The sequence below is a fragment of the Ursus americanus genome, chromosome 10 (assembly GCF_024610735.1).
Source record: "Ursus americanus isolate L20-20 chromosome 10, mUrsAme1.1.p, whole genome shotgun sequence".
NCBI classification, from domain to species: domain Eukaryota; kingdom Metazoa; phylum Chordata; class Mammalia; order Carnivora; family Ursidae; genus Ursus; species Ursus americanus.
Window position 1 is genome coordinate 71,949,511 of NC_142136.1, and position 25,862 is coordinate 71,975,372.

The window sequence follows — 25,862 nt, forward strand, 5'->3', positions numbered from 1 at the left end:
CTATATATCAGCAACGAACAAGTGGAATTTGAAATTAAAAACACAATACCATTTACATTAACCCTCTCCCAAAATTAAATACTTAGGTATAAATCTAACAAAATATGTACAAGATCTGCATGAGGAGGACTATAAGAAGACATCTGGAGGAAAGACGAGTGCGTTACTACTGGGGCTTGAGCAGGGTTCTCAATGGTGGCTGAACATTGGAATGACCTGGGGACTTAAAAACAGTACAGATTTCTGGATCCAACCTTTCCCACATGGAATTCGGATATAATTGCACTATCTGGGCATTTGAGAGTTTCAAAATCCCCTCAGGTGACTCTCATGTGTAGCCAACTTTGGGAACCAGGGCCTCAGGGCACCCAGGACACTCTTTTCCCATTAACAAAGGCCTTAAGAACAGGGAAACAACCACAGATGGCTTTAAATGATCATAATATCAAGTTTGCACCATGCTAAGAAAATTCTGCTATCTTGCTATTTTGCCTATCCTAATCATCATAAAAATTGTACTGCATGGCATAATTTGGAATCTTAATGAGAACTGCTTTCTTAGTCTTAATAGGATTCCAAGTTACGTTAATCCTTTATAAAAATCTTTCAATATATTATGCTTACTATGCCAAAAATATTTTGTTAGCACTGCATTTTAAACACAAGAGAGAGAGGGGGGAAAAAAGAACAGAGCAGATAGCTCATTTTAAAATACTTTAAAAGGCAAAAGCAGTTCTTCACACATGCCAGCATTGCAGACGTGGATGTTGTCCAAACTCACTTTGTAGAAACAAGACTTTGGCCTTGCAGGAAACAGAAAACACAAGCCCAGGAAGCAGCATGACTCAGGATGTGACCCTGCTGATCTACAGCCAGTCCCCTGCCTAGGCCCCCTAACCCTGTGGAGCCTCTGTTCCCCTGGGCTGGGAAAGAGAAGGAACCTAATTAGCTCTCACTACCAATATGTGTCAGGCATTGGACCAGGGGTCTTATTATTTGCTGTCCCACAGTCCTCCCAGCTACTTTATGAGATAAATATTACTAGTCTTGCTTTAGTCTTGGGGAAACTGAGGCACCAGCATATTAAGTAATCGTCCAAAATCATACAATCAAAAAAGGCAGAGAAAGGACTCAAAGCTGGGTCCTTCTGGGCCCAAATTTTTCTGTCTGCACCATTCTGGTATAACAATTCTGGATGAGATAAAAAACCAGTCTATACTTCTTGATATCATGCCAAGTGAAATAAGCCAGGCACAAAAGGACAAATACTCTATGATTCCACTTATATGAGGTACCTGGAGTAGTCAAATCCATAGAGACAAAGTAGAATGGTGATTTCCAAGGGAGGGGGGACCGAGGAGTTAGTTTTTAATGGATACAGCGCTTCCACTTCAGAAGACGAAAAAGTTCTAGAGATGGATGGTGGTGATGGTTGCACAACAGTGTGAATGTGCTTCATACCACTGAACTGCAAGCTTAAAAATGATTAAGATTGCAAATAGTATGTATATTGTATCACAACAAAAATATTTTTTAAAAATTTTAAATCATGTCCAGAGAAATGAGCAAATAAAGGGATTGTGACCTACTTTACAGCATGGAAAGCAATGGAATTCCTAAGTCTACGACTACCAAACCTTCAGCTGTCTCCTCCCACCAAGACTGAGACCAGGGATTCATCCTCCACGGAGTTGGGGGGAGAGAAACCCAGAGCTCCTGATGTCACGTGCCAGGTGATCTGTGACCACTCCTCAAGAATTTTTCCAAACCCCATCAGAAAGCCAATTGCCTTACTTGCCATGAGATGTTTTAAAATGAGGGCTCTGTTTCAGGCTTGCTCCTCTTACCTCAGAGGGAGAGACTCATCTCTTCGTGGGGTGAGGACAAATACAGTGACTGAGGACAGAAATGCTTCATTGCGTAAAGCAGCAGTTCATCCTGTGTGGGCCCAACCAGCTGCATCTGCGGTACCTGGGAACTTACTGGTAATGGCCCTAACCCAGTCCAACTGAGTCAGAAATTCAGGGAGTGGGTCCTAGCAATCTGTGTTTTAGCATGCCCTCCAGGAGATTCTGATGCCTGTTAAAGTTTGAGGACTATCTGCATGTATCACTACTCATAAGGAAAATACAATCACCTTTGTACTCACAGAACTTTTTGCCCAAAGGAGGAAAAAAAGAGGCAGCATTCTCAACCCTCAGTTGCATATTAGAATCACCAGCAGAGCTTTTAGAAGTCCCCCCCCCAAAAAGACATTCCACCCCCTGAATCTTGACTCAATGGCTGTAGAGTGGGTGTTCTAATGGGAATGAGAGTTTCCCAGGGCACTTGCTAACTTGCTTAATTTGAGGATAGACTCCACCCCAGCCACAACTCTTCTTCTAATACTTTTTTGGAGAGAGAAATGCCTGCCTAGTTTCATTGAATAATAACAGAAGAGTAAGCATCTTGGTAGTTTTCCCTCACTGTTATTGTACAACACTGCAGGATGCTTGACCTGCTGACCTAAGAATCAATTTCCTTAGAGTCAGAGTTCAGAATGATGTATTTAGGCACCCCAAAGGAAGGATGAACACATGTAAGCTGCAAAGATAATTGTGAGCTCAATAGAGCATAGGAAAAGTTTTGAAGGAAAATTAGAAAGACTGTTGGTTTCCAGATAGAAGGGTCTCCCAAACAGTTCCCTTAGACTTTAGTTTATTTCACAAAGACGTGGACTTTCCCGAGGGCTAAGTAAATAGACCCTTCATAACTCACTGCAAGGAGTTAGAGAAACCGAGATGTGAGAGGTATAATGATAAAGTTAGTCTCAATGTGAATGGTCTTAGTGACACTGGTAAGTATTGTCAGAGTATCCATGACGGTCAATGTGGTCAGTTGTCAGTGAGAGAGATGTGACTAGTAATGTCATTGACTGTTTCTGAAAGCTGGGAAAACCAGGGTCTGTCCTTAAAGAACTGGGCAGATGAGGGGAAACAAAAGAAAACAAAACTATGATCTTGAGAAAGGATTAATTGAACAGCATAAGAAGCACACATAAGGGCAATGAAGAACAACGTGAGATCACACAGCACACAGCTCAGAGCGGGCAGGGAGACAGAGAAACAGCAGCAATGATGGGAGCAAAAACAATAACTCTTCCCAGGAAGTACAGCAAGCCCAGGTACTATTGTTATCAGACTTGAGCAGCAAGTCAGGAACTCCTGCAGACAGTCCTATGTCCACAGCCAGGTGGGTCTCTGGTAGAACCACTCTCAGTGAGCTGACTCTGGTCTGTTAATTGTCATATTGTAGTCTTATCATACACATCTGTTCTATTGCACATGTAAGAGAGGACAGAAAATTTACACTGTCTTCATAAAGAATGTTAAAAGGCAGGATTTATGCTGGTGAGACTTGGGTATTTAGGAGTTGTGGGGTGTTGTTCAATTTGAAGTTTCATTAAAACATCTAGGGTTGCTCCTCTGCTCATGTTTTTATAGAATAGGGTCACAGAAGGGTTCTTTTCACACCAAAGCAGTTGTTCCAGGAGCTGGGCAAAGAAGCATGTGAGATAAATATGAATAGGTCATGGGGTGCCTGGGTGGCTCAATCAGTTCAGCATGTAGCTCTTGATTTTGGCTCTGGTTGTGATCTCAGGTTTGTGAAATAAAGTCCTGCATCAGGCTCCATGTTCAGGAGGGAGCTTGTTTCTCTCCCTCTCCCTCTGCCCCTCCCTGCATGCACTCTCTTATGCTTTCTCTCTCAAATAAATAAATAAATAAATAAATAAATAAATATTTAAAAAAGAAAAAGACCAGGTCATATTTAGTAATCCAGAAATCCATGTTCATGTTACTCTCTTTGTTAACTTTTTTTTCTTAATCTTTTCTAGGCTTAGATAAAGTCTTCTTTAAAATCTAGCCCAGTCCCAGTCACACTCTGGGGATACGAAGATAATAGTCATAAGTATCTGCTTGGTAGAATGAGGAGGAGTAACTTCCCATAAAACTAACAATTTAGCAGTGTAAACAAGCAAAAGAACCCTAAGGGGAATATAAATCTACAAGGCCTAGCCACCCTTCCCATGGAGACTCTCCCTCCATTATTAATTTTGGCAGATCAAGGTTGGACTTCCATTAGTGAAAGGTAGTTCCTGTAGTGGGACCCCAAGAAGGAGACAACTAAGGAACAAGAAAAGAGAAAGTGATCAAAAGCCCTCAAGGATCAGAAACAGGCATGAAAACCTGGCTCCAAATACTCAGGGATACATGGGACATGTGAATTTTACCGTGTCTCTGGGTTTAAGCTTACACATTCTTTCCCAACTAATTCTACATTTTCTATGTTTTTAAAGTCCCACCAGTGTTATTTAGAGAAAACATGAAAAAACATATAAAGAAGTATGAATTGAATAGAGATTCTGGAGGTCACACGGTGCTGAGAGACATTACAGATTTGACCATTCAAAATGGAGAGACCTCCTTAAACACTGAAAGCAATCAACTATAACTAAAAAAGGAAATGAACTATATTAGGCCAAGAGTAAGAACTACTGTATAAAGCCCCAAACCAAGTCTTGAAAAGATCAAGGTGATCTGCTCATAAATAAATTGCCTGCCAGGACAAAATGCAGCACTACTTAAAGAAAGAAAACAAATCCAGACTTTCAACAATGTTGCATCCACAATGCCCAGCATAACCTCAAAAATAATTATGCAAAGAAGTAGGAAATATGACATATAATCAAAAGAAAAATTAGTCAATATAAACAGACTCAGAAATGATACAGATGTCAGAATTAGCAAATGAGAACTTTAAAACAGCTCTCATAAGTAAAGAAAAAGAGGTACATAATGAGTGAACAGAGAAGGAGTCAGTAGGAAAAATGGAAACAATTTTTTAAAAGAACAAATGAAGGTTACCTGGGTGGCTCAGTCGGTTAAGATCTGATTCTTGATCTCAGCTCAGGGTTGTGAGTTCAAGCCCTATGTTGGGCTCCATGCTGGGCGTGGAGCTTACTTAAAAAAAAAAAAAAAGAAGATTCTAGAACTGAAAAATATAATATTTGAAATGAAAAAGTCACCGAATGCTGCAGAACACTGCAGAGGGAAAGATCAGTGAACATGAAGACATGTCACTATCAAAACTGAAGACCATAGAGGAAAAAACATTAAAAACATAAGCAGAATCTCAGTGAAACAATATTAAGCAGACTCTCAAATATGTAATTGGAGTGCAACAAGGAGAAAAGAAAGAACCTGAGGTAAAAAAAAAAATACAATCAAAGAAATAATGGCTATTTTTCCCCCAAATTTAAGGAAAACTATCAACCCACAGACACAAAAAGCTCAACAAATCCCAACGAGGATAAGCACACAGAAAACTACACTTAGACATAATCATCACCAAGCTGCTGCAAATGAAAGAGAAATTCTTAACTGTATCTAAGAAAGAAGACACAGTATGTACAGCAAAATAGTGCTAACAAAAACTGCTGGCTTCTCATGAGAAACAAAGCCAACCTGTGCTGAGAGAAAAGAATGTCAACCCAGAAATCTTTTTTTTTTTTTTAGTATGGAATGCTCCACAAATTTACATGTCATCCTTCTTCAGGGGCTGTGCTAATCTTCTCTGTATTGTTCCAATTTGGGTATATTCTGTTGCCGAAGTGAGCACACAACTTAGAATTCTTTACCTAGCAAAAAAAATTTTTTTCCTTTTAAAAATGAAGGTGAAATAAATGTACTTCTAGAAAAACAAAGACAACAACAAGAAAACAAATAAAAATACAATACAAAGTCTTGCAATACAAGAAAGGTTAAAGAAGTTCTTCAGGCCAAAGGGAATAGCACAAAAGTCAGGAGAGGCATAAATGGAAGTATGCACCTGCTGTAAGGTTCTCATATGTGAAGAAGTGTAGTAATTCAAAGTACACTGATAGGTTAAGAATGTATATGGTATCCCTAGGTTCTAGGGTCAAGAGCAAAAACAAACAAAACAAAGAAACATAGTTAGAAAGCCAACAGAGAATATAAAATGGCATACCTGAAAATACTTGACTAATTTAAAGGCAGGAAAAGAGAAAAAAGAAAGATGTGATAAATAAAAATGACTAGCAAGACAGTAGACATAAAGCCAACTATAGCAACAATTACATTAAAAGATGGAATAACACTTCAAGTAAACACTAAGTATAAATAGACTAAGTGCTCCAATTAGAAGGCAGAAATTATCAGATTGGACCCAACTGTGTTGTCTAGAAGAAATGTACTTTTCAGTATAAAAACATATACAGGCAAAAAGTAAAAGAGCAGGGAAAGATATTGATGTAAAATCTAGTCATAAAAGAACTGGAATGACTGTCTTCATATTAGACAAAGTAGACTTCCAAACAAGAATTATTTAAATAGGAATATTTTATAACGATAAAAGGGTCACTTTGACGAGAAGACATACTGTTCCTAAAAGTGTATACATCTGCGAAAGAACTCCAAAACACGTGAAGCAAAAATTGGAAGTACAAAAGGGAAAAATAAACAAATACACAATTAGAGTGAAAGATGTTAACACTCTTTTTAAAAATAACTGACGCAACATTTTGGCTATGCGTTATTGGGCAACATCCCAGTGACTAGAATGGACAGTTAATGCAAAGTTCTTACCATACCCACCATTACATACTCTTTCTCTGAAAGAAAAGAAAAAAAAATTAGATCTCTCAGGTTTGTGAAGGTCTTTATAAGTTTGTAGAGGCAAAAACCATAAAGGAAAATTTTGACAGATTTTACATTTAAAAAAATTTACACCTTGGGGCACCTGGGTGGCTCAGTTGGTTAAGTGTCCAACTCTTGATTTCGGCTCAGGTCATGATCTCAGGGTCTTGAAATCATTCCCCACGTTGGGCTCCATGCTGGACGTGGAGCCTGCTTAAGATTCTCTGCCTCCCTCTCCCTCTGCTCCTCACCTCCCCAAAAGAAAAAGTAAACCTCAAAAATTACCCTTAAGAAAATAGAAAAGTAAGGAAAATAAGAGTAAGAATAAACTATTTGGGATGACACCAAAATAAAAATCTTTTGCACAGTGAAAGAAACAATCAACAAAATGAAAAGGCAACCTATTGAATAGGAGAAGATATTCACAAATGACATAACCAATAAAGGGTTAATAACCAAAATAACCAAAATATATGAAAAGAACGTATATAACTCAACACCAAAAATACAAATAATCCAATTTAAAATGGGCAAAAGACCTGAGTAGATGTTTTTCCAGAGACAACATATAGATGGCAGACACATGAAAAGATAGATGTTCAACATCACTCATCATCAGGGAAACGCAAGTCAAAATCACAGTGAGGTATCACCTTACACCTGTCGGGATGGCTAGAATTAAAAACAAACAAAACAAAACAAAACAAAACAAAACAAAAAACCAAGAAATAACAGTGTTGGGGAGGTTATGGAGAAAAGGGAACCCTTGTGCACTGTTGGTGGGAATGCAAACTGGTGCAGCCACTGTGGAAAACAGTATGGAGGTTCCTCAAAAAATTAAAAATAGAATTACCATATGATCCAGTAATTCCACTACTGGATATTTACCCAAACAAAATGAAAACATTAATTCAAAAAGATATATACACCCTGATATTCATTGCAGCACTATTTCCAATAGCCAAGCAGCAAGTGTCCATCCATAGATGAATGGAAAAAGAGGATGTGGTACAGTCAATACAACTGCTACTGAGCCAAAAAAAGAATGAGACCTTGTCATTTGCAACAACATGGAGGGAGCTACCTGCAGGATATTGTGCTAAGTGAAATAAGAGAAAGATAAATATCATATGATTTCACTTCCATGTGGACTTTAAGAAAACAAACCAGACAAATAAAACAAAACTCATAGATACAGAAAACAGATTGGTGGTGGCCACAAGGGAGGGGAGTTGGGGGGTGGGTGAAATGGGTGAAGGGGACCAGGAGGTACAAACTTCCAGGTACAAAATAATACAAATTATGGGGGTTCATGGACACCCTTTCTCCAAGGCTATATTAACTCTGTTTCACTGGAGAATCCTGACTGATAAAAGGGACATGGAGAGACTAGCAATGATCCTGCACTGGGCAGGCTCCTGTTTCACTGGGTGGTGGGAAGACAATTGCTCAAGTCACATCGCAGCCACCAGAGCCTTGGGACTTGAGAGATGCGGCCCCAGGGAGCTCTGTGGGGCCCTTCCTTCAGTAAGGTTGCTACTCACACTACAAACGCTGACCTGGCCTTCTTGCAGCTCACGGGCCCCCGGTCAACTCTGCGGGGTCAGCGGGCGCTCCACCGCGGGAGGAAGCCCATCTCCCCCCAGCGCAGCTCATGCGTTCACCTGCCCCAGCTTTCTTACCGAGCACAGACAGAAAGCATAAGCCTTCACACCTGCAGAATGCTCCAGAGGCTTCCGGCCGGAGGAGTGCGCTTGGCTTCTGCAAGCGGACTTTACTGCTCAGAATGAACGCGCCCAGCCCCCCCCCCCCCCCCCCCCCCGCATGCAGAGAGCTGGCACGGGCCATCGGGAGGGTGCTCAGCCAGGGAGAAGACCGGGCCACAGGGAGGGTTCGTGTGCTGAGCAGAAGGGACCACGTTCAGGGGCAAAAAGGAACATCGGCTCCCTAGAAGCCAGCGCAGAGAAACCGGCGGAACTCACGGACTGACGCCGGGCACCTTCCCGCTGCTGTGTGCTGACTTCCAGGGGTGGAGGTGAGCTTCGGAAGAAGAGACTGGAACTTGCAAACCGTTAATGAATCTCAGTCCACTTTGCTCTTGACAGAGCTGCCTTGTTGCTGAACCAACTCACTTGAGATTTCCGCACTGTAACATGTTTAGAATCAAAACCACTGATGCAGGAAAAAAATCCTCCAAAACCAACAGTTCCCCGGCTGGCTGCGTTCATGTACATAATCGAGCGTGCCTCCAGGATGGCTGACTGTTAGCCGATGTGCTCACCTCCCTTTCTGGGAGAAAAGCACTCCGAAGTCCTCGCCAAATTGAAGCACAGTACTAGAGGATCCATTGTATAAAGAGGGGTTTCTTAGACCCAAATAGAAGGGGCCCATGAAGATGGGAGCCACTCTACTCACTCTTGCCTCAGTTTCTGTCTCTGCAATAAGACAGCAGCTCAGACACTGGACTAACTTACTGTGCTTTTTGTGATTTCTTCTTCTGAGTCTGCAGCAATCCCCCAGCTTCATGGCACAGAGAGGATGCTGTGAGAACACTTGCGGGGGTGCAGAGGCCGCTCCACACCCCGGCCCCCTTGTTCAGGGTGCCAGCCACATCCCATTTCCCATCCACACAGTCCTGCAGGCCACGGGTCCTGCAGTATCCTTCGTGTCTTACCGGTCAGCCTTCAGAGCGCACCCACGAGATCCAGGTGCCGCCCGATGAGCCTGGAGACGCAGCACCCTGCTTCCGAGGAGTCCCCTGACCCCACAGCAAGGACTGCTAACCCTCCTGAGCGTCAGCATGAATGTAAGCATGGGACATGCGAACTCCTGCAATTCCCACTCCGACCCTATTAAACGTGAGCCAACCATCATGACCCTCCTGCAGAGACGGAGGCATAGGGGTGAAGTTACTTGCCCACGTTTACACAACGAGTGAGTGGCCAGTGGGATTCAACCCTGGGTAGTCCGGGCTCCAGTAGCATCTGACTCTGGAGGGGGAGATGCTCCTGCAAGCAGTAGACCATCCAACAGACGAGGGTGCCTGCAGGAAGGAAAGAGAAAGCAGTGTGCTGAAGGAGACTGAGCCAGGAGGGGCTGGGGGTGGAGGAGAAAATGGTAGACGTCGTCAGGGCAGTATTAGCAGTCATAGTTCCCATTTCTTTCACACTGAATACCAGACATTGTGCCAGGGCTATTGCGTGGTGCTCACATGCGCCCCAAGGAGGAGGCAGGATGATTAGTCCCACTTCAGTTATGAGGAGCCTGGGGCAGCATACCCTCCAGGCTGCCTCACGTGGGCATGCCTCCTCTCTGCACTGGGTGATGCCGTGTTCGTGGCATGAGGTGGCTGTGCTGGGACTCTGTGCCACAGAAGTTGGCAAGTGCTACAAAATCGGGGCTTTTGCAATCCTCTGCCTTAAGACTCAGTCATTAACCCTATCCCAGCACCCCTCAGGGGCCAGCTTGCCCGCTCACCCTGTGAGCAAGTAGCACCTGACTCCAGAGTGGGCTCTTCATGGAGCAAGGCAAGCGCATCTGAGCCCATTAAGATGCACATCTAACTCCAGAACTAAGGGCCTTTCCTAGGTAGGGGGGCAATTTGTTAAGCACCTGCTCCTCTCAAGGAGGAATGAGGACCCAGGCAGGATAAGTAAAGAGAACCAAAAAGCTTCTCCCCCCCTCAACCTCCTTTCCCACAGTCCATCAAGTAGATATCCCAACTGGATGGGAAGAGCCTATTTTCAGAGAGAGCCTTGGGAAACAGAAGGTTGGATCACCCTAATTACGTGCCCTTCACTTAGAAGGCTTGGCTGATGGGAGCTGGGACCCGGGGCAGTCTGCAGGCCTCGTGAGGGTGGGCCCTGTGCTGGTGCCCATCTGGTGGGGCCAGGGCTGCCCGGTCACTTGAGGGCAGGGAGATGCCAAGGCAGGGAGGAGAACTGCAGGCACACAGCTGGGCCCCGCAGAGTGCTGAGGGACCCTGGGCCCTGGTGATACCCATGAGCAGGGGTGAGAGGCAGAGGGAGAAGCAAACTCCCCACTGAGTGCAGAGGTGGACCTGGGCCTCAATCCCAAGACCCCCGAGATCATGACCTGAGCTGAAGTCAAAGGCTTAACTGACTGAGCCACCCAGGCACTCCCTCTTCCTGTCCTTTCAAACATAGTCGGACTCAGGAAGCTTCTAGAGGTGCTCCGAGGCACCACTGACACCCTGTGGAAAGCCTGTGAACTTCTCTGTGAATTAGCTTCTCAGAAAGGCCTGCTCGTGATCTAATCTCATGATATCAAGCACAATGACAGGGCTAAAGCGATATCTAGCATTTGTAGGGCCCTCTCTTGTCACCAGATTCAGGCTCACTGATGCTCACAAGCACACTGTGGGGTAGGTATCATTCTCAACACCTTACAGGTGAGGAAGCAGAGCCTCAGGGACAGGTCCAGGGTCGTCCCATCAGTGAAGGCTGATGGAGCTCTGTCCAAGGTCAGGGCCCTTTGCTCTGCATATTGCTAACCCCCAGTCCCTGGTGCCGCCCTGAAGGGCCTCTGTGCCAAGTGACGTGCGCACATACCCCCTCAGGGCTTGCACCTTTGCTGGACATGGGGCCTCGCTTGAACCCTCCTCTCTGGGTGGCCTTGGGCCAGACTCTCAGCCCAGACTCTCTTGGCTTTCCTGTGCCAAGCAAACCTGACTTCCTTCCAGCTGTGGCCCAGAGCAAGAGAGCCGTAATACAGACCATCTGCGAGCAGCTATTGAAATGGAAACGCCTGATGACACTGTTAGTACAGCACCCTCACCTTTAAGAGAAGGGGCCAGCTTGACCCTTCTCAGCCTTCCAAGGCTCTGAGTGTGGCGGCCACCCTTCTACCCTGTGCAGAGTTACCAGTGCTCTCCAGCCCCCAACCCCACCAGCCCAGGGTGGGGGGTCCTCATTTTCCTCCTCTCTGTGCAGGAACATTCATAACTCTGTGCGGGGACTTGCTCCTAGGGGTGCATGATGCTGGCAATGCGTGGGCAATGCATAGATACTGCATTGCGGAAGGAAGGCAGGCAGGAAGTCTGAATGAACAACACAAAAACTGAAGTGTGGGAAGAATAACAAACTTCTGCACATCACAGAAGACATACATTCCTTCAGAGAGTCAGAGCTCCCCTAGCTTTGCTCCCAGACCACAGCCACAATGGAAAACAAAATTTCAAATATTTGATTAACACACTGCAAACATGCCTATCCAGTATCTTCCAAATCCTTCATCGGGTATGTGTTTTGCAAATATTTTCCCCCAGTCTGTGTCTTGTCTTTCCATTCTCTTAGCAGTGTAGTTTGCAGAGCAAAAGTTTTTTATTTTAATGAAGACCAACTTATCAAATGTTCTTTCATGGATCATGCTTTTGGTGTTGAATCTGAAAAATCATCATCAAACCCAAGGTCACCTTGATTTCCTCAGTGTTATCTTCTAGGAGTTTAATTGTTTTGCACTTGTCTTTTAGGTCATGATCCATTTTGTGCCAATTTTTGTGAAAGGTATAACGTCTGGGTCTAGAATTCATTTTTTTTTTTGTATGTGATCGTCCAGTTGTTCCAGCACCATTTGTTGAAAAGACTGTCTTTGCTCTGGTGTATTGCCTTTGCTTCTCTGTCAAAGATCAACTGACTGTATCTGTGCCATTGACTGAATGTTTATGTCCCCCCAAATTAGGTGAAACCTGACCATGGTAATTTAGGGGGTGAGGACTCTGGGTTCTGCGTATGACTAGATCATGAGGGTAGAGCCCTCTTGCATGGAATTCATGCCCTTATAAAAGAAACCCCAGAGAACTCTCTTGCCCTTCTGTGTGAGGACACAGTGAGAAGACAGCCATCTATGAACAAAGAAGAGGGCTCTCACCAGACCATGTACCTGCCATGTGCCTTGACCTTGGACTTTCCAACTTCCACAACTCTGAGAACTTGATTGGATCTGTTTTGGCACTCTCTTTTTTGTTCCGTTGATCTATGTGCCTGTTCTTTCCTCAGTACCACAGGGTCTTGATTACTGTACCTGTGTAGTAAGTCTTGAAGCTGGGTGACATCAGTCTGACCTTGTTCTTTTTCTTCAAAATTGTGCTGGCTGCTCTTGGTCTTCTGCCTCTCCACCTCCGCAGACCAGCACTATCCCATTCGCGCCCTCTACCAAAGTGGGCTGCTTCTAGAACAGTCCCACCTGTTTTGCATCCTCTGGCCAGGTCAGGCCACGTCTACAGACAAGCTCCCATCCGCCCACATCCTCCTGCCATGGTGGACTGCCTCTGCAGACCAGCGCCAGCTCACATTCTTACAAGATTTTGTTTTCTTTGTTTCGTTTTTCACCACAGAAAGCCTGCATGTTTCTGTGGTCATCATTCCTTCTGTGAAGAGGCCTCAGCCTTGGAGGGGATCCCCATCCTGGCCTCAGTTCCCCCCGTGTCCTCTCTTTCTCACCCTAGAAATAGTAGCTGTTGTTTAGCACCTTCTACCTCCAGGCTCCCCGCCAACTCCTGTTAGTAATGAACCACCTTGTCTTGTTCTACTTCATAATTCTTTATACTAAAACATCCCTGTTCAAGTAACCAGTGAAGTTTCTGTCTCTGTTCCTGATGGACCCTGGCTAATAGAGCCCCCCTGACAGAGCCAAACAAGGAGTCAGCTGGCAAAAGCAGGGACGTCGCTGGCAGAGTCACAGCTCCAGCAGGATGTGTGTTTGGGGGTTGGGGGGTGGTTGGAGTTGACAGACAGTCCCTCAGTAACTAGAACAGAGGGTGAAATAAAGATATTTTGAGATGAACATAACAGTTTTCCATTAGCAGATCCTCACAAAAGAGAATTCTAAAACAACATCCTTTAGGAAAAAAATAAAATGATCCCAAAAGGAAGATTTGAGATATATAAAGAAATGATGAGCCAAGATCATCATGATAAATACTGGGATAAAGCTAAAAGAATGTTGATTGTATGAAACAGTACTATCTTATGAGGTTAAAAAAAAAGAATAAAAACATAGAAGTCAGACAGGGGTTGCTAGACTGAACTGGGTTCCCCTGAAATTCACATGTAACCCCCCACTGTGATGGTATTTGGAGATGGCACCTTTAAGAAGGGGTGAAGTTGAGATGAGGCCATGAGGATGGGGCCTTCATGATGGATTAGTGTCCTTATAAGAAGAAGCACCAGAGGCACACATGAGAAGGCAGCCATCTGCAAGCCGAGAGAGGGCTCTTGCCAAAACCTGAGCTCACTGGCACCCTTTAGAACCACAAGAAAATTAATTTCTGTTGTTTGAGCTCCCCAGTCTATGGCAGCCCAAGCAGACTAAGACAGAGGTCCATGGAATCCAGGCTCTTGCATTGTCCCAGAGGAGTGGATAGATGGGGCTCACATCCAGGCAGTATGTACTTGAACATCGCCCGGAATGAATCAGCCACTGTGTGTGCTGACTGGACCACGTGCATGTCACACTGGTTGTTAAAAAAAAGATATTTTTAAATTACCTCTGAGAAAAATTGTTGATCAACCTTAGATTTTGATAAATTAAGTTTCCATGTTGTAATTCTTAGAGTAATGACTCAAAAAATATAAACAGTATATGTTTCTATTGAAAAAAAAATTAGAATGATTCAAAAAAATCAACCCAAAAGAACACAAGAAAGGAAGGAAACAGAGAAGGGAGATGAAAGAAAGCACAACCTCATCTGTTAGCTCTAAACAACATATGTAGGAAGTCGTATTACATTTTAATTTTCTTCCTTTGAAACACAAAAAGTGTCAGAATGAGGATAACACCTATTTGCCAACAAGAGACATTTCTAACACATAAGGACACAGAAAGATGAAAGGAAAAGGAGAGAAGAAGACTTACCAAGAAGACGTTAATTGAAAGAAAACTTGTGGAACAAGAGGTAACAGGCAAAAGAGATTTAAGGCAAAGACAGTTACCAGAAAGAAGCCCACATCATAATGGCAGAAGCTCGCTCATCAGAAAGAGGTAAAAGTTTGATTAAAAGAACGGTTTCCAGAATCAGCCTGTTCACATCCCAGCTCTGCTACTTCTGTATGTGATCTTCAGCAAAGTACTTCGTCTCTGCGGTTTTCAGTTTCCTCATGTGGAAGCAGGAATGTGAATAGTACCTGCCTTGTAGGGTACTTGTGAGTTGGCATACAGTTAAGGCAATTAGAACAATGCTGGACATGTAGGTACACAGGGAGCATCACATAAATAAGGCATGAAATTACAAACCCTAATAACATGCATCAAAATATGTTAGGAAGAGTTGATGGAACTACAAAAATGATACATACTAGTCCAAATTCTTAGTGGGCTATTTTTTAAAAATATTTTATTTATTTATTTATTTAGAGTGCACACAAGCGTGGGGGGGGGGGCGCAGAATAAGAGGGAGAGAGCAGACACCAAGCTGAGTACAGAGCCACCTCAGGGCTCAATCTCATGACCCTGAGATCATGACTGAGCTGACACCAAGAGTCAGACACTTAACCAACTGAGCCACCCAGGGGCTCCCTTAGTGGACTATTTTAAACACATCTTACCAGTGATTTAAAAAAAAAACAGTAATGATTAGAAGAGTTGACAATACATAAAACAAATCAATGGGCAGGTATAAAACATTGCATCCAACAACCTCATACACATTATTTTCCAAAACTTGCCATATACTGGGTCATAAAGTAAATTTTAACAAATTTATCCAAGCATGCATGCATGAAATCATGCAAAACATGTTCTAGGACTACATGCAATAAAGCTAGAAATCAAAAAGCTTATAATATCCTCATATGTTTGGAAATTAAGAAACATGCTTCTAGATAATTTACATGTGTAAATTGGGAAATGTCACATCACAACTAATGGAATTTAATACAGCAGAATTTAGAGGAAAACCATAGCTCTAAAATATGTATATTGGAAGAAAAGAAAGGCTGAAAAATAATGAGATAAGACCCCATCTCATGAAGCTAGAAAAAGAATAGCAGAGTAAACCCAAAGAAGGGAGAAAGAAGGAATCACTAAAATTCAGAGTGAAAATAAATGAAATTGAAAACAAACACACAATAGAGAAAATCAACAAAGCTAACAGTTGTTTTTTGAAAACATGAATAAAGTTGGCAAGTCTCCAGTGGACCTGGATAAGAAAAAGAGAGAAAGCGCAAATCTATTTCAGTAATGGGACAAAGGGAAATCATTATAGTTGCTGCTTGCATTAAGAAAGATAATAAGAACTATATTTTTATGATTTTTTCAACTCATAAGACACATAAACAGAAAAACAGAATGAGATTTATATCATAATGCAACTGACACAAGTATACAAAATATTGTGTATATATATATTTTTTCATAGTGTATTTTTAAAGGTACACATTGCTAAGTAAATATATAAAAAGTTAACTTGGGGAGAAAGGAAGATAATAAAAGGATGTAATGAACAACTTTTTCTCCAAATTTAGAATAGTCATTTTTTTAAAATTTTATTTATTTATTTGACAGAGAGAGACAGCCAGCGAGAGAGGGAACACAAGCAGGGGGAGTGGGAGAGGAAGAAGCAGGCTCTTAGCGGAGGAGCCTGATGTGGGGCTCGATCCCAGAACGCTGGGATCACGCCCTGAGCCGAAGGCAGACGCTTAATGACTGCACCACCCAGGCACCCCAGAATAGTCATATTTCTAGAACAAGATAATTTATCAGAAATGACTCAAGAAGAAATAAAGAATTTAAATTGCCCTATTGAACATTAAAGAAATTGAATCAGCAATTCATAGCCTTTTCTCAGTGAAACGCTCAGACTCCCATGCCTTCACCATTGATTTCTATGAAACCTTAAATCAAGGACCAAAACTCCAATCTTATATAAGCTGTTCTACAGAATAGAAAAAAAGCAAAAGATACTTTCTTGCTTATTTTATGAGGCAAACATAACCTTGATGCCAAATAGTTAAAGAAAGAAAAATTATAGTATTCCCATGAACAAAACTTCTAACCAAAACATTAACAAAATAATGTAATCTGAAGTTAGTTAACAATTAAAGATGAAAAATTACAGGAGCATCGAAATCAATACAGAAAGTCATTTGTAAAATGACATCTATTTATGATGTTTTTCAAAATTGAGAAAGAAAATTGAAGGGAATTTTATTAATCCAATGAAGTTTCTTTTAAAACATACCTATAGTAAATATCACATATAATAGTAACCCATTAATACAGTAATGCAAGAAAATGACATAAAAGTTATAAAGATTAAAAAAGAAGAAGAAATAACAAGTGATAGGAACAACTACATATATGTGTTATGTATATTGTGAAACACATTTAAAACAAAAGATCACAGAAACATATTTTTTTAAGTTTTTTAACAAATGCCAGGCAAATATAAAGAAAGAAAGCTAATATAGCAAGTTTTGTAGTAGAGCTGTTTTAAGGCCAAAATTTTAAAAATCGGAAAGTAAAGGAAATAATATTATAAATAAAAAGATAGTAGACAATTCAGTTAGAGATTTTATAATACTCTCTTTGAAACAGGTCAAGCAGACAAATAAAAAGGTACAGAAGATTTGATTAATGTGTCTAGCAAAGCTTGATCAATTAAATATTAGAGAAAGAATACACATTGCTTTCAAGTGCACACAAAACATTCACAAATGTGGACTACATATAAGGCCACAGAGGAAACCGCAGAATATTCCAGAGAATCTGGAGCAAGGTGACACTATGTTTTCTGACCCTATGTAAAATAAATCCATATCAAAAAGATCAATTTATAAAATCCCTTATGAATGAAAACTGAAAACAAAATGTAATATGATTGCATAATCTTTGGAATAAAGAAGAAATAATAAAAGAAATTGGTAAATATTTTTAATTGAAATGAAAAATACCCCATGTCCAAATGTATAGGACAAAACTAAAGTAACATTTAGAGGTGAAATTATAGTTTTAAACAACAAATGAGTTAAGTTCTCATTTAATAAGGTCCAAAAAGTGGGGCATCTGGGTGGCTCAGTCTGTTAAGCATCCATCTCTTGATTTCATTCAGGCCATGAGGTTGGGGTTGTGAGCCCCTGCAATGGGCTCCATGCTCAGCAGGGAGTCTGCTTGAGATTCTTCTCTCCTTCTACCTCTGCCCCTCCCGGCCCCCCTCTCAAAAAAAAAATTTTTTAAAATAAGCTCCAAAAAGAGTAAGAGCAGACCTAAGCACTCTTCCACCCCTGCTGTTCAGTGAAGAATCTTGCAAGGTCACAGAGCAGAGCCAGGATTTGAACTCCAGCAGCCCGATTCTAGAAGCTTTACTCTTTACCCTCATGCTTTACTGTTTTGCCTAACTAGCAGGGCAACAGAATAAATGTGATGACGGTGAGTGGGAACTATGTCCTTTGTCTCTATATCCACGTGTAGCATATCAAAAAGGCTTTATACATTTAAAAATAGTCCAGTTTTTAGACATGAACATTCACTTGGTTACGAAATTTACAGTTAATAAAAGGGAAACCGTAGACCTCTCCCTTCCATCTCCACCCACTGAGAACCAGGTACCCTCTCCTGAGATAATGCTCTCACCTTCTTGTGGATCCTTTTGAAAACATTTTTCTATTCCTCTTTTTATCTACTGAATAGCACATTTCTCTGCTCCTTGTTTTTTGACTTTACTGCTGTATCTCGAAGGTCATATCAATTCATGCAAAACACCCTCATTCTTAGTACAATTGCTGGGTACTCCATAACGCATCTATTATAATTTAACAAATACTCTGTTGATGGAACAGGAGGATATTTCCAATCTTTTGTGATTTCAAATAATTCCATGGTGAATATGTCATTTAGCATATGGGCAAATCAAGCACATGAAATAGATACCAGTCCCATTCACTGTAGGCTAACTGTCTCCATTTCTAAAGCTTAATAACATGTTACCCCCAATCTGAGTAACCTGAAACAATGACATTCATCTTTTCTCACGGATCTGCTGTTTCGGCTGGCAGATCCGTGAGGACGGAGGTCTGGCCATCAGCTGCACCGGCTCATGGCAGACTGAGTTCTCTGACGAAGTCTTGTCCACCCACAGGTCCCGCAAGCCATCCTGCCTGTGGGCTGAGACCTCAGCTGGGACCAGACCCTCCCTGGGGCCCCTTCAGGCAGCCTGGGCTTCCTCACAACGTGGTGGCTGAGATCCAGAACGACATTCTGAGAGAGCCAGGACTCTGCCCTTCATGGCTGGCCTTGGAAGTCAGTCATGCAGGAGGCAGCCCCCAAATCCCACAAAGCTTCAAAGGGAAGGGAACAGAGGCCATCTCTTGACACACAGAACAGCAAGGTTCTGGAAGAGAATATGGGTCCACAAATACTGTTGTCACATTTTTGGAAAATCCAATCAGTCGTGGATACATTCTAGATATGGAATTGTTCCATGACAGGTATGGACACTTCTAATTTCGTTAGATGTTTGCTAATTGCCCTTCAGAGACTTTGGATCAACTCACGCCCAGCAGCAGTGCACGGAGAAGCGCGTCCTTGTTTCCCAAAGAGGTGAAAGATTGACAGAAAGGAGTGAACGAAGGAGTGAACTGAAAGAATGAACTTGCGGTTCTTGGAGAAACACTTAATCGTCTGGCCACTGGAGGGCGGTGTTTCCCCACAGAAGTGCAGGGAGGCACCCTGGGAAAGAGGGTCTGTGAGGGGCACTTCAGCGCCCTTTGCTCTGGGCAGGAGAGGCTGGAGCCGCCTACATCCAGGTGCGGACCTGTGGGGTTATACCGCACTTGGCTGTGCTCGAGAGCCCCGAAGGGGGAAGACAGGTGTTCCAGCTCGCCGGTCCTTTTGCCGCTTAAGGTACAGGAGACTCGGATGCCTGTGTGAAGTCCTCCCTGAGCCACAGCGCCGGAGCTCAGAAGGGATTCGTCCTCTGCAGGGGCCTTAGGGGTTTCAGGCTCTTCCTTCAAGGGCACCTTTCCAACGGCGGGAGTTTTAAACCTGCAGATGCAGGGCCTTGCACAGTCCGGGAGACCTGGAGCACAGACCGGGAGGCCTTGCAGGTGCTGAGTCCTGCCCTCTGGCATCTCCCCAGGGTGATTCCCCCGGCTGTGGCCCCTTCCCCACACCCTCCTTCTGGTGGGACCCTTGGTCACTTCCAGGGATGGCTTGGAGCTCCCCAGACCTGCGCCTCCCCTGCCCAGGGAGGGCCCTTGGGCCCTGGATGAGACATCCTGCTGGCATCAGGCAAGACTTTGCGCCCCGCACCATGAACCTTGTAAAACACTGAGTGAGGTGGCCAAATGTCCCCCTTGCCCATCTCGGATGCTCACCTCAAACACTGAGATCCAGGGCAAGGCTGGGGGATGGGGTGGGGGGTCAGGGACAGGGGAAGGAACACAGCCTCTGAAGTTTAACAATTTGCTTTTTGCCCAGATTAGGGAGCCAGCAGGCCTCGTGGGCCGCCCTGCAGCCTACCCTGAAGAAGCCCTGCTGTCATGTGTGTCAAGCTCACCCACTTGTGATTGTCCCCTTGGGTCCTGACCCATCCCTTTCCCAGCCACAGTCCCCCCTCAGCTTTGTGGCACAGTGGGGCGAAGGCCCACCGGTCAGCTGACCGTCCTCCTGCAGTGGCCTGGGAAGCGTGAGCCGAAGCAGGAGTGCAGAGTCGCTTCAGGAAGGCCCAGCTGTGAGCCACACTTCCAGGAGCCTCGGGCAGAGGCCTTGGCCCCCATGTGTCCGCTGTGAAATGGATCTGCGTTACTGCTTCATGGAAGCGCTATGTTAAATCAGGTAGCAGATACGGCGGTCTTAGTACAGGCCTGGCTCCAAGGGGCAACAGGCGGCACTTCCCCCCTCTCTGGGCCTTCTCCGCCTGCAGCTGTGGCCCAAACACCCTCATCCGGACGGGACAAGCGGGCATTCGGGCTACACCCACAGCAGAGAAGGGCCAGGCTGACACTCGGCACCACGCACCCTGCGGGGCAGTCTTGGGTGTCCCCCCAGCAACCCCACGCATACTTTGTTTCTTTGGCTGACGTGCTCGGGGCCCTCAGGGACACAGCGACTGCTTACTGGGTATCACCTGTCCCTCAGGGGACCAGTCCAGCACTGAGTGCCATCTCCCACTAAGGCTCATAGCTGTGTCACTCTACACTTGATTAAATGGGACTTGGGGACTTAAGCTTCACCCTGGCCCTGTGTTGGTGGCCCCACGCCACAGAGAGGTGGGACTGCCCTCCTTTCCTCCCCCTGGCTGTCCTCTCGCTGCTCCCTAGTTAACAACCATGAAAGAGTTTGAACACAGAAGCCCCACCTCCTGCCCTCACGAGTCCTGAAGGGAGACCTTTGTGTTAACCTACTTTCAAAATCTCTTTCTTGCAATGGCCTCAGAACAGTGTCTCTCCCTCTTCAGTGCGTGGCTGGGAACCAGCCCAGTGGGTGTGCGGAGGAGAGGTGGGTATGGCCACACAGCTTCCCATGCTGTCCTGGCTCACCACGGTGAACACAGACGAGGGTCTTTCAAAACAAAGTTCAAGGCCCATCAGGGTGTAAACCCGGCCATTTGTCTTAGCAGAGGACAGACAACCATGATGACCAGATGTGGGGCCAACTCAAGAATGTTTATTCTGTTTCCCAGTTAGGGTCCCTTAACAAAATGGGCAAGGCCACTCCTGGGAGCCCCCTGCAGGGACCACTTAGGGACCTGCCTGTTCTCATCAGCCCACAGACTGACTACACGTGGGGGAGAGGGAACCTTCTTTATCTGAGTCACTGTGCAGCGTGACCGACCACAGCCAGCCCCCACCCAGAACATCTTTGTAGAATGCATGCACGACCCAGAGAAAGTCAATGAAGTGCTTTTGCTTTCTTTCATGCCTCCTTTGATGCTCCTGTCCCAACAGGGGCCAAGGTTAGAGTTCCTGCCGCTGGTATTTATTGCCTCCCACATCCCAACCCCTGCCAGAAGAGGAACTGCACAGCCATGACCCACTGATATAAACAAGTGAGAAGCTTGGGAGGTCTGGACCTGAAGGGACAGCTGCTCTGAAAGGAACAGGAGTTGGGCCACTGGATGCAGAACTAACATGGTTGCAGTCCTGAGATGACCGGGTCATTACTCAGCTCAGCCCTGTAGGCCCTGGGGGTGCTCATGTGCCACCAAGCAGGTGCCGGAGAGACGGATGGCCCCAGACCGCTGTGGGGTCCAGCTCCCAGTGTGGAATCCTGGTGGCGACACCAGTCAGCTGACCAGTCCTGCATTGCTGCAGGTGATCTGTGGGCTCCTAACAGCCCTGCAAGGTCAAGGGCTAAGATGATGTTCCTGAAACTTTGGTGTTCCTAAGAATCACTCCCGGTTCCTGGATTCCAAGGTCCCAGCTCCAGGTTTGATGTGTTGGGTTTGGGATGGGGCCTAGAAAGCTCCATTTTAACATGTGTCCTGGATAACTCTGATGTGGGTGGTGTAGGAACCACCCTTGGAGAAACTCAGACTGATAAGCAGCAAAGGGGACTCTGGCCCGGCTGCCTCCCTGGCAATCAGGGGAATCGCAGCTCAGACAATTTTCTAACCATTTCTGAGAGGGCTCACTCCTCTATTGGCTTCCTTGGGCTTCTGCACCTGCAGGGTTGCCTCAAAACCCCGAGTGGTGGGATCTGGCCAGGCAAAATGGAAGCACTGGGGAAAGAAGAGGAAGGGGCTGCAAGCTGGCAGCTCAGGGGCAACGGAAGGATCTGACAGTGACAGCATGTGAGGGTCCGTGGCCTGACAGCCACCTTGGGGAAGGAGCCTGGCCTGCGGGAGAGGGGTGCAGGTGGGAGACAACGTACACCAGAAAGTGACCAAGAGCCATTCAGAAATGGGAAGGGGGGGCATAGGGCTGGCTGGGGCCTCAGCAATGCTGCAGCTGGGTGCAACGGGAAACCAGGCCAAACGCCCAAGGTCGACCTGACACAAAGCTGCTGGTGTGTGTGGGTGCTCACGGGTTGGGGGGGCAGGGGTGGCGATCAGGGGGCTCTCAACGGTGAACCGCCGCGCTGCCAGTGACTTACTGAGCTGCTCTCTGCCCCATAAGTTGTTGAAACTCTAGCTTGTAAGTCAAATGAATGCCTAGGTCCTTGAAATACTAAAAGGCATTTCAAAGGAGCTGAGAGATGACACCTAACTTAATTATTGAGACGGTAAAGTCTTGATTTCAAAAGGGTAGAAGGGACATTTGGAGCCACTGTCACGTATGCCGCAGAAGGCCACATCTTATCCATGTAAGCGCTAAGTTAGTCACGCTTCGGGATGTGTAGGCTGACATACTCTCAAATTGCTTGACTTCTATTGAAACTGGTTTTAGGCCAGAACAGCTGAAGCACATCCTAGAATATTAAACACTTCTAAATGTCACTTCATGGTAAGTACCACTTGGTAGGTTTTAAATTGCTCTCAAAGGACATATTTTCTTAATTTTTCTTCATGGTAAATCATCTACCAATTCACCACCTCTAACTAATCATGGTGCTATATTTGAAGCCAATTACTCAAATCACAAGTGCACAGGATGAATGCAGTGGGGGATTTAGAAAGATGACATATGCAAATATTCACAACAGAAAGCTATTGTGTTTTGGCAAATAAATGTCCACGTGTCAGCTCTGTGAAGAAAGTGTATTTTGAAAGCAAATCTCTTTATCATCTAAGTCCCTGTCAAGATACCCCTACAAGCTACTCACACCTCCAAATTAAATATGTAAGTCTTCTCCAGCTCCTGACATGCCCCCGTATTGGTACTGTCATCAGAGAATGTGGAATTAGACCCCAGTACAATGTGCTCTCACCGTGTGAACATTCCTTGGTCTAAAGATAAGAAAATCATGTGGTGATGATGTCAAGGAGTGGTTTTCAAACTTTTAGATAGTGGAATCCCTTTTTCAAATGAACCAAGAGCAAAAAAATAAAAATTATTTTGTCTGGATAGATTTATTCTTAAATTTAAAATTTTAACACTCAGAGAAAACATCAAAGTTCTGTGGTGAACATAAAAATTTGAGCCTGGGGTTAAGGCCAGCAATTGTTAGTGTAGTCTCAGTCTCCACATTATTTAGGTACTGTGTTCTACTTGTACAGTTTAAACAAAGGAGAGGAAGGTGGTAAGTGTTCCCTGCCATGCCACGCAATCCTTGTCACAAGTTTTAATGCAGGGCCCCTGCAAAAACAAGTTCACCTGACAGAAAAATTCAAGTGGTCCTCTGTTTAAAATTTGGTATTCAACAACAGTCTGCATTTTTACTTATGTATTTATTATGTTAGTCACCATACAGTGCATCATTAGTTTTTGATGTAGTGTTCCATGACTCATTGAATTGCATTTTAAAATATTTTAAAAAATAAATATCACATCAAATATTTATAGAATGAGGCTCCTGAGAATGCAGCACTAGCCCATTCTAGACCAATACTTTACGGATAACAATTAGTGGACAAAAATACACTTTGCAACTATTGAAGGCACTGGAGAGAAATCAAAATCAGGACACCAGACAGTTGAGGCTCAGAAGGAAAATCTTCAGGGGCATTTTCTATTTTCTAGTAGCTTTTTGCCTGAGGACAGGCTCCATCCTGCCAAGGAGGGCAGCTACACTTGAGTAGAAAACCCACAGCTTTGCTGGTTTACCCCACACTCTTACTGCCTTAAAAAAAATAAGAGGATCAAGTTCAGGGTGACCAGAACAGGTAGAAAGTGACAGAGGATACTAGAAAGGAGAGCTGGAGAGGAGGATCTGAAAATTCTGTGTAAAACTGCCCAAATCTCTGGTTGATCCTGTAACCAGGGGTAAGCAAAGGCAAACTAAAGGCAACCTGGCTGAGCTGAAAGAACTTCTGAGCGTTCTGCTGTTCTCCATCACAGGGCAAGATGGAGAGAGTTGGGAGCTTAATTCTAGTCATGGCAACTCCCTTAAAAATCACGACTTTTCAGAGGAACATAACCAAATCCAGAGCTTCTGAAGTATTATTTGTAAAGTTTAGGATACAATCCCAAACTACTGTGTATGCACTCAAGAGAAAAGGCAATCATTAGAGACTGATCCTGAAAAGATCCACATGTTGGAATTAGCAGGCAAGGGTTTTTAAAGAGCTAGTGTAACCACACTCGAAGATGTAAAGGAAAATAAGCTTGTAATAAATGAACATGTAGGGAATCTCAGCAGAGAAATAAAGCTATATATTAAAAAAAAAAAGAGCAAATAGGCAATTCTACAATGGAAAAAAAGGTCAGAATAAAAGATTTACTAGATGGGTTTTAGAGTAAATTGTAGGTGATGGAATAAAGAGTCAGTGAACCCAAAGATAAATAAAAATTATCCGATCTGCAGAACAGAGAAAAAAAGAAAGTATTTTTAGATCAAAAGTGCCTCAAGGAATTGTGGGCTAACCTCAAAAGGTCTAATATATGTGTAATAGGAATGTAAGAAGGAGAGGACAGAAAGGAAGGGACAGAAAATATGTTAGAAAACATCATGTCCACCAAGCTAACCCATCCCCCCACCCCCCTCCCCTCTAAAACCCTCAGTTTGTTTCCTCAGCCTGGTGAAGGGTATTAAGGAGGGCACGTATTGCATGGAGCCCTGGGTGTTATACGCAAACAATGAATCATGGAACACTACATCAAAAACTAATGATGTACTGTATGGTGACTAACATAATAACAAAAAAAAGAAAGAAAAAAAAAATGTCATGTCCAAATATTTCCCAGATTTAAGACATAAATTTACAGGTTCAGGCTCAGTGAACCCCAAGCAAGATAAATACAAAGAAAATCATACCTCAGCATGTGGAGCAACATTGCTGGTGAGTTTAAACTATTAGTACAGCCACTTTGCAGAAGTCTGTCTATGTCTTATAATTCTAAACATACACCTACCTACAACTCAGAGATTTCACTCCTGGGTATTTATCCAAGGTGGATGAACAGGTATGTCCAGAAAGGACGTGTATTAAGTCTTGCCAAGAGAATGGATGAACCCACTGTGATATATTCATACAATAGATTCATACAACTACTCAGTGACAAAAAGGAATAAAATATTGATATATGCAAAGACATGAACGGATTTCAAAAACATGATGCTAAAAGAAGCCAGGTGTCCGGTACCTGGGGGGCTCAGTCAGCTAAATGTCTG

General features: G+C 43.9%; 1 non-coding gene across 1 annotated transcript; it reads right to left on the reverse strand.

The window, feature by feature from the left end:
- Positions 1-5,550: 5,550 nt before the first annotated feature.
- On the reverse strand, positions 5,551-5,654 carry LOC123792016 (U6 spliceosomal RNA). Its single transcript, XR_006779607.2, has one exon. It is a non-coding gene; the product is annotated as a U6 spliceosomal RNA (small nuclear RNA).
- Positions 5,655-25,862: the final 20,208 nt, after the last annotated feature.